This window comes from Gymnoscopelus braueri (genome assembly GCF_963280865.1).
Source record: "Gymnoscopelus braueri genome assembly, chromosome: 10".
NCBI lineage: Eukaryota > Metazoa > Chordata > Actinopteri > Myctophiformes > Myctophidae > Gymnoscopelus > Gymnoscopelus braueri.
In genome coordinates this window covers 811,974-824,252 of record NC_137611.1, presented here as the reverse complement: position 1 = coordinate 824,252, position 12,279 = coordinate 811,974, and positions in this window count along the sequence as shown.

Below are 12,279 nucleotides of genomic sequence, written 5' to 3'. Positions count from 1 at the left end.
TAGACAGAGACAGTGTAGTGTCTCAGTAAACTATAGGATCATAGAATACAGAGAGACAGTGCAGTGTCTCAGTAAACTATAGGATCATAGAATACAGAGACAGTATAGTGTCTCAGTAAACTATAGGATCATAGAATACAGAGACAGTGTAGTGTCTCAGTAAACTATATGATCATAGAATACAGAGAGACAGTGTAGTGTCTCAGTAAACTATAGGATCATAGAATACAGAGACAGTGTAGTGTCTCAGTAAACTATAGGATCATAGAATAGAGAGACAGTGTAGTGTCTCAGTAAACTATAGGATCATAGAATACATAGACAGTGTAGTGTCTCAGTAAACTATAGGATCATAGAATACAGAGAGACAGTGTAGTGTCTCAGTAAACTATAGGATCATAGAATACAGAGAGACAGTGTAGTGTCTCAGTAAACTATAGGATCATAGAATACAGAGACAGTGCAGTGTCTCAGTAAACTATAGGATCATAGAATACAGAGAGACAGTGTAGTGTCTCAGTAAACTATAGGATCATAGAATACAGAGACAGTGTAGTGTCTCAGTAAACTATAGGATCATAGAATACAGAGAGACAGTGTAGTGTCTCAGTAAACTATAGGATCATAGAATACAGAGACAGTGTAGTGTCTCAGTAAACTATAGGATCATAGAATACAGAGAGACAGTGTAGTGTCTCAGTAAACTATAGGATCATAGAATACATAGAGACAGTGTAGTCACTACACTGTCTCTATGTATTCTATGATCCTATAGTTTACTGAGACACTACACTGTAGTGTCTCAGTAAACTAAAGGATCATAGAATACAGAGACAGTGTAGTGTCTCAGTAAACTATAGGATCATAGAATACAGAGAGACAGTGTAGTGTCTCAGTAAACTATAGGATCATAGAATACAGAGACTAGTGTCTCAGTAAACTATAGGATCATAGAACACAGAGACAGTGTAGTGTCTCAGTAAACTATAGGATCATAGAATACATAGAGACAGTGTAGTCACTACACTGTCTCTATGTATTCTATGATCCTATAGTTTACTGAGACACTACACTGTAGTGTCTCAGTAAACTAAAGGATCATAGAATACAGAGACAGTGTAGTGTCTCAGTAAACTATAGGATCATAGAATACAGAGAGACAGTGTAGTGTCTCAGTAAACTATAGGATCATAGAATACAGAGACAGTGTAGTGTCTCAGTAAACTATAGGATCATAGAATACAGAGACAGTGTAGTGTCTCAGTAAACTATAGGATCATAGAATACAGAGACAGTGTAGTGTCTCAGTAAACTATAGGATCATAGAACACAGAGACAGTGTAGAGTCTCAGTAAACTATAGGATCATAGAATACAGAGACAGTGTAGTGTCTCAGTAAACTATAGGATCATAGAATACAGAGACAGTGTAGTGTCTCAGTAAACTATATGATCATAGAATACAGAGACAGTGTAGTGTCTCAGTAAACTATAGGATCATAGAATACAGAGAGACAGTGTAGTGTCTCAGTAAACTATAGGATCATAGAATACAGAGAGACAGTGTAGTGTCTCAGTAAACTATAGGATCATAGAATACAGAGAGACAGTGTAGTGTCTCAGTAAACTATAGGATCATAGAATACAGAGACAGTGTAGTGTCTCAGTAAACTATAGGATCATAGAATACAGAGAGACAGTGTAGTGTATCAGTAAACTATAGGATCATAGAATACAGAGAGACAGTGTAGTGTCTCAGTAAACTATAGGATCATAGAATACAGAGACAGTGCAGTGTCTCAGTAAACTATAGGATCATAGAATACAGAGAGACAGTGTAGTGTCTCAGTAAACTATAGGATCATAGAATACAGAGACAGTGTAGTGTCTCAGTAAACTATAGGATCATAGAATACAGAGAGACAGTGTAGTGTCTCAGTAAACTATAGGATCATAGAATACAGAGAGACAGTGTAGTGTCTCAGTAAACTATAGGATCATAGAATACAGAGACAGTGTAGTGTCTCAGTAAACTATAGGATCATAGAATACAGAGAGACAGTGTAGTGTCTCAGTAAACTATAGGATCATAGAATACAGAGAGACAGTGTAGTGTCTCAGTAAACTATAGGATCATAGAATACAGAGAGACAGTGTAGTGTCTCAGTAAACTATAGGATCATAGAATACAGAGACTAGTGTCTCAGTAAACTATAGGATCATAGAACACAGAGACAGTGTAGTGTCTCAGTAAACTATAGGATCATAGAATACATAGAGACAGTGTAGTCACTACACTGTCTCTATGTATTCTATGATCCTATAGTTTACTGAGACACTACACTGTAGTGTCTCAGTAAACTAAAGGATCATAGAATACAGAGACAGTGTAGTGTCTCAGTAAACTATAGGATCATAGAATACAGAGAGACAGTGTAGTGTCTCAGTAAACTATAGGATCATAGAATACAGAGACAGTGTAGTGTCTCAGTAAACTATAGGATCATAGAATACAGAGACAGTGTAGTGTCTCAGTAAACTATAGGATCATAGAATACAGAGACAGTGTAGTGTCTCAGTAAACTATAGGATCATAGAACACAGAGACAGTGTAGAGTCTCAGTAAACTATAGGATCATAGAATACAGAGACAGTGTAGTGTCTCAGTAAACTATAGGATCATAGAATACAGAGACAGTGTAGTGTCTCAGTAAACTATATGATCATAGAATACAGAGACAGTGTAGTGTCTCAGTAAACTATAGGATCATAGAATACAGAGAGACAGTGTAGTGTCTCAGTAAACTATAGGATCATAGAATACAGAGACAGTGTAGTGTCTCAGTAAACTATAGGATCATAGAATACAGAGAGACAGTGTAGTGTCTCAGTAAACTATAGGATCATAGAATACAGAGACAGTGTAGTGTCTCAGTAAACTATAGGATCATAGAATACAGAGAGACAGTGTAGTGTCTCAGTAAACTATAGGATCATAGAATACAGAGACAGTGTAGTGTCTCAGTAAACTATAGGATCATAGAATACAGAGAGACAGTGTAGTGTATCAGTAAACTATAGGATCATAGAATACAGAGAGACAGTGTAGTGTCTCAGTAAACTATAGGATCATAGAATACAGAGACAGTGTAGTGTCTCAGTAAACTATAGGATCATAGAATACAGAGACAGTGTAGTGTCTCAGTAAACTATAGGATCATAGAATACAGAGACAGTGTAGTGTCTCAGTAAACTATAGGATCATAGAATACAGAGACAGTGTAGTGTCTCAGTAAACTATAGGATCATAGAATACAGAGACAGTGTAGTGTCTCAGTAAACTATAGGATCATAGAATACAGAGACAGTGTAGTGTCTCAGTAAACTATAGGATCATAGAATACAGAGACAGTGTAGTGTCTCAGTAAACTATAGGATCATAGAATACAGAGACAGTGTAGTGTCTCAGTAAACTAGGATACCAGGTAAACAATTAACCTAGCATCTGTCTAAACCAGCGGTTCTCAAACTATGAGTCGCGACCCAAAGTGGGGTCGCTGGAAGATGCGGTTGGGGTCGCGCATTGGCAAACAACTTCTTTTTTTTTTATCAAGAAAAGGGGGGGGATATCAAATTAACCTATAGCATCTGTCTAAATAACATGCTATCTAAATGACATTTTAACCTTTCATAAGACTACATGGTCGTAAGGACTATAAGGTCTAGTGCTACGGGCTGAGGTGGAGTCTGAAGAGGTGAGTCTTCGGAAGATCGGCGGTTAATCTGCAGTTCTGATTGGAGTGGAGAGTTCTGACTGGAGTGGAGAGTTCTGACTGCAGAGGAGAGTTCTGACTGGAGTGGAGAGTTCTGACTGCAGAGGAGAGTTCTGACTGCAGAGGAGAGTTCTGACTGCAGAGGAGAGTTCTGACTGCAGAGGAGAGTTCTGACTGGAGTGGAGAGCTCTGACTGGAGTGGAGAGTTCTGACTACAGAGGAGAGCTCTGACTGGAGTGGAGAGCTCTGACTGGAGTGGAGAGTTCTGACTACAGAGGAGAGCTCTGACTGGAGTGGAGAGCTCTGACTGGAGTGGAGAGTTCTGACTACAGAGGAGAGCTCTGACTGGAGTGGAGAGCTCTGACTGGAGTGGAGAGTTCTGACTGCAGAGGAGAGTTCTGACTGCAGAGGAGAGCTCTGACTGGAGTGGAGAGCTCTGACTGCAGAGGAGAGCTCTGACTGGAGTGGAGAGCTCTGACTGGAGTGGAGAGTTCTGACTGCAGTGGAGAGTTCTGACTGCAGAGGAGAGTTCTGACTGCAGAGGAGAGTTCTGACTGCAGAGGAGAGTTCTGACTGGAGTGGAGAGTTCTGACTGCAGAGAAGAGTTCTGACTGCAGAGGAGAGTTCTGACTGGAGTGGAGAGCTCTGACTGGAGTGGAGAGTTCTGACTGCAGAGAAGAGTTCTGACTGCAGAAGAGAGTTCTGACTGCAGAGGAGAGTTCTGACTGGAGTGGAGAGTTCTGACTGCAGAGGAGAGTTCTGACTGCAGAGGAGAGTTCTGACTGCAGAGGAGAGCTCAGACTGGAGTGGAGAGCTCTGACTGCAGAGGAGAGCTCTGACTGGAGTGGAGAGTTCTGACTGGAGTGGAGAGTTCTGACTGCAGTGGAGAGTTCTGACTGCAGAGGAGAGTTCTGACTGCAGAGGAGAGTTCTGACTGGAGTGGAGAGCTCTGACTGCAGAGAAGAGTTCTGACTGCAGAGGAGAGTTCTGACTGGAGTGGAGAGCTCTGACTGGAGTGGAGAGCTCTGACTGCAGAGAAGAGTTCTGACTGCAGAGGAGAGTTCTGACTGTTTTTTTTGATTGAATATTTTATTAGGCAAAAAATGTAAAACAGCACAGTTACATTTAAAAATACTTTGTCTAACAGGTCCGTTCATAAAAGTCCTTGCGGACTTGTTTCCAATGAGGGCCTTGGTATTTAATTCATAGGCATATATAGTGGCACCACAGTTCAAATATCATTACAAAATAAACAGCCAAAAAACAATATATAACACTATGTACAACAAAAAAAAATAAAAAAGAGGGGAAAAAAATATGTACAAGAACAGGGGGGGGGGGTCTGCTGTCTAACGGGAAAATGGTACTACCTCCACCTTTGGCCTCCTGAAAGGTGATTTTTTAAGGCTCTTTTAAATGAGCCCAGCGAACTGCATTTTTTGAGGGATGGAGTTAGACTATTCCAATCCTGGGTGGCAGTGCTGTAGAAGGAGAATTTGCCCATGTTTGATTTATGGGTGGGTGGTACCAAATTGTTGTTAACGCTCCCTCTGGTATTGTGACTGTGGGTGTCGCTAACCTTTTGGAGGTATTTACTCAGATATGCGGGAATTGGGGGCATATCGGGCAAATTTGCATTTACAATTTTGAAGGCCAGTCCCATTTTTAGTTGTTTAACCCTGTCTTCCACCCTGAGCCAGCCTAGGCTGGCAAAATGGGTGGGAGAAAGGTGGGTCATGGGCCCCAATCCGAGGAGTAGCCGAATCAGTTTGTTTTGGGAGGTTTGAAGCTTAGTCTTCAGTGACACTGAGGTGTTGGAGTACCAGGAGGTGCAAGCATAGTCAAAAAGTGGTTGAATCAGGGCCCCAGAGAGGGTCCTGAGGGCCTGAGGGTTGACAAAAGAGGAAACTCTGCCCATAAATTTGGTTCTCTGGTTTACTCTTTTGACCACCTTTGTAGCCATGCTATCACCTGTCAGGTATTTGTCAAGTACACAACCCAAATAGGTAATCTCTTCTTTGCTAGAGATAATTGTGTCATCGACTTTGACCTTGAAATCATTTACATCCATCTGTCTGAGGGAATGTTTGGTCCCAAAGAGAATGGATTCAGTTTTCCCAAGGTGTAGTGACAGTTTGTTATCGGTAAGCCAAGTACGGATTTTTGAGAGTTCGGAGCTGAGCGCCTCCTCAACTTGCAACTTGTCCTCTCCCGAGATCAGGAGTGCCGAGTCATCAGCGAACAGGAACAATTTGCAGTTACAGGCAGCACTCATGTCGTTAATGTATAGAAGAAACAGTAACGGCCCTAGAATGCTGCCCTGAGGAACCCCACAGCTCACCGGGAGGGATGAGGACATGGTTCCGTTGATGTCAACCACTTGTTCTCTTCCCTCCAGGTAAGATCTCATCCAGTTTAGTGATGTGCAGTCAAAACCAATCGCCCTCAGCTTATCAAGTAAAATTGAGTGGTTTACAGTGTCGAACGCTTTTTGGAGGTCCAACATGACCATGCCGCAGTATTTGCCCGCGTCTACCTCACGTTTGATGTAGTCGGTCAGATACAGTAGGCATGTGTCAGTGGAATGGGAGGTTCTGAAGCCCGATTGGAATTCAAACAACAGTTTATGCTCGCTGAGGTAGCTGTTGATTTGTTCTTGAATTAATCGCTCTACAACCTTTGAGATGGAACAAAGGATGGAAACAGGCCTATAGTTGCCAGGTTCTAATTTGCTTCCTTTTTTATGCAGAGGGATTACTCTTGCCAACTTGAAATCCTGTGGGACGTGACACTGGCTGATGGATAGGTTTGTGATTTGGGCTACTATGGGGGCAATAGCAGTAGCTGCGTCTCTGAGGAATCTGGTGGGGATATTGTCAAGGCCGGTGGCCTTGTTTGGCTGGAGGGCGAGTAGTTTTTTCTGCACATCATCAGCATTTACTGGTTTGAATGAAAAGGAGTCTTTTTTAGCCCCTAGTTTAACATAGTGAGCATGGATGTGGTCAGAGCCGTACAAACCTGAATGCTGAGGAAGTTTGCTTACCAACTGGGTTGCAATGGTGGTAAAAAAGCTGTTAAAACAGTTTGCTACCGCTTGCTTGTCGGTAATGAGCACGCCACTTGAAATAATGCAGATGTTTGTAGCTTTGGTTTGAATTTTGTTGTTGCAGCCCAATTTCTGTAGCGCTTCCCACAGCTTTTGTGGGTGGCTTTTGTTTGCCTCAATACTTTCATTTAAGAAATTCTTTTTGGCAGTTTTGACCAATTTGTTTACTACATTTCGTTGATTTCTGCATCTTTCAAGTAGTTGCACATCTTTGCATTTCCTGAACTCAGAGTACATTTTGTTTCTGACTGGAGTGGAGAGCTCTGACTGGAGTGGAGAGTTCTGACTGCAGAGAAGAGTTCTGACTGCAGAGGAGAGTTCTGACTGCAGAGGAGAGTTCTGACTGGAGTGGAGAGTTCTGACTGCAGAGGAGAGTTCTGACTGCAGAGGAGAGTTCTGACTGCAGAGGAGAGCTCTGACTTGAGTGGAGAGTTCTGACTGCAGAGAAGAGTTCTGACTGCAGAGAAGAGTTCTGACTGCAGAGGAGAGTTCTGACTGGAGTGGAGAGTTCTGACTGGAGTGGAGAGTTCTGACTGCAGAGGAGAGTTCTGACTGGAGTGGAGAGTTCTGACTGGAGTGGAGAGTTCTGACTGCAGAGGAGAGTTCTGACTGGAGTGGAGAGTTCTGACTGCAGAGGAGAGTTCTGACTGCAGAGGAGAGTTCTGACTGGAGTGGATAGTTCTGACTGCAGAGAAGAGTTCTGACTGCAGAGGAGAGTTCTGACTGGAGTGGAGAGTTCTGAGTGCAGAGGAGAGTTCTGACTGCAGAGGAGAGTTCTGACTGCAGAGGAGAGTTCTGATTGGAGTGGAGAGTTCTGACTGGAGTGGAGAGTTCTGACTGCAGAGGAGAGTTCTGACTGCAGAGGAGAGTTCTGACTGCAGAGGAGAGTTCTGACTGGAGTGGAGAGTTCTGACTGGAGTGGAGAGTTCTGACTGCAGAGGAGAGTTCTGACTGGAGTGGGGAGTTCTGACTGCAGAGGAGAGTTCTGACTGCAGAGGAGAGTTCTGACTGCAGTGGAGAATTCTGACTGGAGTGGAGAGTTCTGACTGGAGTGGAGAGTTCTGACTGCAGAGGAGAGTTCTGACTGGAGTGGAGAGTTCTGACTGCAGAGGAGAGTTCTGACTGGAGTGGGGAGTTCTGACTGCAGAGGAGAGTTCTGACTGCAGTGGAGAGTTCTGACTGGAGTGGAGAGTTCTGACTGGAGTGGAGAGTTCTGACTGCAGAGGAGAGTTCTGACTGGAGTGGGGAGTTCTGACTGCAGAGGAGAGTTCTGACTGGAGTGGAGAGTTCTGACTGCAGAGGAGAGTTCTGACTGGAGTGGGGAGTTCTGACTGCAGTGGAGAGTTCTGACTGCAGTGGAGAGCTCTGACTGCAGAGGAGAGTTCTGACTGGAGTGGAGAGTTCTGACTGCAGAGGAGCGTTCTGACTGCAGAGGAGAGCTCTGACTGCAGAGGAGAGTTCTGACTGGAGTGGAGAGTTCTGACTGCAGAGGAGAGTTCTGACTGGAGTGGGGAGTTCTGACTGCAGTGGAGAGTTCTGACTGGAGTGGAGAGTTCTGACTTCAGTGGAGAGTTCTGACTGCAGTGGAGAGTTCTGACTTCAGTGGAGAGTTCTGACTGGAGTGGAGAGTTCTGACTGCAGTGGAGAGTTCTGACTGGAGTGGGGAGTTCTGACTGCAGTGGAGAGTTCTGACTGGAGTGGAGAGTTCTGACTTCAGTGGAGAGTTCTGACTGCAGTGGAGAGTTCTGACTTCAGTGGAGAGTTCTGACTGCAGAGGAGAGTTCTGACTGGAGTGGAGAGTTCTGACTGCAGTGGAGAGTTCTGACTTCAGTGGAGAGTTCTGACTGGAGTGGAGAGTTCTGACTGCAGAGAAGAGTTCTGACTGCAGAGGAGAGCTCTGACTGCAGAGGAGAGTTCTGACTGGAGTGGAGAGTTCTGACTGCAGAGGAGAGTTCTGACTGGAGTGGGGAGTTCTGACTGCAGTGGAGAGTTCTGACTGGAGTGGAGAGTTCTGACTTCAGTGGAGAGTTCTGACTGCAGTGGAGAGTTCTGACTTCAGTGGAGAGTTCTGACTGGAGTTGGGAGTTCTGACTTCAGTGGAGAGTTCTGACTGCAGTGGAGAGTTCTGACTTCAGTGGAGAGTTCTGACTGCAGAGAAGAGTTCTGACTGCAGAGGAGAGCTCTGACTGCAGAGGAGAGTTCTGACTGGAGTGGAGAGTTCTGACTGGAGTGGAGAGTTCTGACTGGAGTGGAGAGTTCTGACTGCAGTGGAGAGTTCTGACTGGAGTGGGGAGTTCTGACTGCAGTGGAGAGTTCTGACTGGAGTGGAGAGTTCTGACTGGAGTGGAGAGTTCTGACTGGAGTGGAGAGTTCTGACTTCAGTGGAGAGTTCTGACTGGAGTGGAGAGTTCTGACTGGAGTGGAGAGTTCTGACTGGAGTGGGGAGTTCGTTCCACAGTTAGAGACAGCAATCTGGGAACCCATCGCAAAATAAAAAGGAAAAACAGCGCCCTCTGCTGTTTTTTACTCTTTCACTTGGCTCTGGGACGAGCTAAATGGAGCACCCGTGCGCAAGGAAACCGGGGTTTTTGGTCTGCCCTCAGCGCTCCACTTCCGGTGGTGTGCTTATGTTTTCATTCCCACTAACAACATTTCTACACGGAACACTAACACCACTTCTCCCAGAGAACATGGATGGTTCTGGTTATAAACCCACTTGTTTCTATGATGAAAGAACAAGTTAAAATGTGAATATCTTTACGTGGTTTTGTCGGCTCCAAGGACGCTATTGTTGATTGAGTTTTGGTTTGTTTTCAGTGGGAAGGGAGCGCACAGACAGTAAATCCCGCCCACTACATTTGATTGGGTAAAGCGCGGCCTGCTTCCTGATCTGAAGGCACACCCACTTGTAAGCTAATGCGCACACGTTCTGAACGGGGCTCTCCACAGATTCAGTAGAGCAGCTCTGAATCTGTTCTTGAGAGATTAGAGAGACAGAAACAAAACGGAGATGAAAAACGTGTGGTTTGATACAGTGTCTTGTTTTTATTTACAAGGCAGAACGACACATAAAGGATACAGGATACAGGATACAGGATACAGGATACAGGCAGGATGCCAAACATCAGCTCTCACCAAAACACACTAAAAACATCAAGTAGCTCCTTGAAAGGAGATTGTTTTAGTCAAAACAACTAAAACAAACTCCTAAAAACAAAAACGTTCTGAAACTTTCATTTGGTCGTTTATTCCTCCACTTCAATAATACTAGTTGGTATTGGATTATATATCGTTGGAAAGCCTGATTAGTCACCTTGACAACGAGGTACAAGGATCGTGCATTTGTGGAATGAACAACACAGCTAACCGTGTGGGTAACCCCCCCCCCCCCCCCCCCACCCCAAAAAAAGTGCCAAATTCCCCTGCAATTCCCCGAGAAATAATCGACCGGAATAAAGTTTCACATTTTAAATGACACTGAAGACAGATTCATACTTCTCCGTACGACCGCATCGCAGACCAGAAGAAATGCCGATCTATAAGCTCACAACGCAACACGGACACGACGTGTTGTGAGCTTATAGGTCGGCTATTTTCGTCCTGCAAGGCCACGATACGCCAGAGAATACATCAGGCTTTAATCAGAATACTTAATACTCTCAACATCTACATCCACCACATACACACACACACACACACACACACACACACACACACACACACACACACACACACACACACACACACACACACACACACACACACACACACACACACACACACACACACACACACACACACACACACACACACACACACACGGACCTAAGAGCGAGTCTTTCAGAGGTTTGTCCGATGGTTCATGGTTCATATATATATATATATATATATATATATATATATATATATATATATATATATATATATATATATATATATATATATGGTTCATGGTTCATATGCTACAGGATTTGTGCTTTGATGCAAAACAATACATAAACATAAACAGCACTTTGCTGACTAATCTAAAACACAGTTTGTAACACTGTTGGGGATGTGGATCTATAGGCTCTATGTGGATCTATAGGCTCTATGTGGATCTATAGGCTCTATGTGGATCTATAGGCTCTATGTGGATCTATAGGCTCTATGTGGATCTATAGGCTCTATGTGGATCTATAGGCTCTATGTGTATCTATAGGCTCTATGTGGATCTATAGGCTCTATGTGTATCTATAGGCTCTGTGTGGATCTATAGGCTCTATGTGGATCTATAGGCTCTATGTGGATCTAATAGACTTTATTTTATGCACAGCAGCCATACTGGAAAGACAATGGGCCTCTAATGAAGGCTCTGTTCCATTTAGTGTAGCACAGAGGTTTAGTGTAGCACAGAGGTTTAGTGTAGCACAGAGGTTCTCAAACGTTTACATATCAAGGATCCCCCCATAACTACGACGTGTACAAATGGACCCCCTCGCAGCAGAGTCCTGCAACGGGCGGGGTACCCGCTGATACCCGACGGGTACCCGCATTTGACGGGTGAAAACGGGTGAAAAATATACTTTTATAAGTTCACGAATACGGGGACGGGCGGTACTGAACTAAACGTGGGGGATAACATTTTATTGTGAAAGTCAGAGAGCACTGTTTCCGCCCAAACAACGTCACATGTGTAACTTAACACAACGGCATGGAGCACGCTGGTCACTTATCTTAACTCACAAAAACACATCGAACATCCTGTTAAACCTTCAAATTAAAACCATCTGACAATGTAAACAATGACACATGCGTAGTGTATGCGCATTCGCGTGTGTGGCTAAAGCTCGCTCCTCCGTCTTCACTTGATTTCTGAACGAACCTGACCACTGAATGTAGCTCTGTTGTTGAAGTGACTGTCTGTAGGCTGTTTACATTTTACTCTGCATGTTATCACGGGTAAACGGGCGGACAACGGGTCCATTATTTGACGGGCGGGGCGGGTCTGGTTCGTATTTTGAAATAATTACGGGTGACGGGATGCTCTACGGATCTGATTATTGACGGGCGGGGCGGGCGCGGGTTCTCAAAATTGGACCCGTGCAGGACTCTGCCTCAAGGACCCATGAGGGTCCCTGGACCACACTTTGAGACCCACTGGTGTAGCAGAGTGTTTCCAGTGAGTCAACACCCTGACTCTGTTTGACCAGAATGGAACAGAGCCTTCATTAGTATCATTGTAACAACCAGAATGGAACAGAGCCTTCATTAGTATCATTGTAACAACCAGAATGGAACAGAGCCTTCATTAGTGTCATTGTAACGACCAGAATGGAACAGAGCCTTCATTAGTATCATTGTAACAACCAGAATGGAACAGAGCCTTCATTAGTGTCATTGTAACAACCAGAATGGAACA